This window comes from Nematolebias whitei, chromosome 7 (assembly GCF_014905685.2).
Source record: "Nematolebias whitei isolate Nwh7 chromosome 7, NemWhi1, whole genome shotgun sequence".
Classification (NCBI taxonomy): Eukaryota; Metazoa; Chordata; class Actinopteri; order Cyprinodontiformes; family Rivulidae; genus Nematolebias; species Nematolebias whitei.
Window position 1 is genome coordinate 3,225,079 of NC_056504.1, and position 302 is coordinate 3,225,380.

General features: G+C 37.4%; 2 protein-coding genes across 2 annotated transcripts in view; both read right to left on the reverse strand.

Annotated features, from left to right (window-relative positions):
* slc41a1 (solute carrier family 41 member 1) overlaps positions 1-302 on the reverse strand; it is a 49,316-nt gene that overhangs the window by 48,485 nt on the left and 529 nt on the right. The window lies entirely within an intron of this gene.
* The window catches only part of klhdc8a (kelch domain containing 8A), a 62,741-nt gene that overhangs the window by 4,178 nt on the left and 58,261 nt on the right, over positions 1-302 (reverse strand). The gene's annotated exons all lie outside the window — the stretch shown is intronic.

A 302-nucleotide genomic window follows, 5' to 3' on the forward strand; every position in this document is an offset into this window, starting at 1 on the left:
AGTAACACATCTGTCTACAGTAACACATCAGTAACACATCTGTCTATAGTAACACATCTGTCTACAGTAACACATCAGTAACACATCTGTCTACAGTAACACATCAGTAACACATCTGTCTACAGTAACACATCAGTAACACATCTGTCTACAGTAACACATCAGTAACACATCTGTCTACAGTAACACATCTGTCTATAGTAACACATCTGTCTACAGTAAGACATCTGTCTACACAGTAACACATCTGTCTATAGTAACACATCTGTCTACAGTAACACATCAGTAACACATCTGTCTAC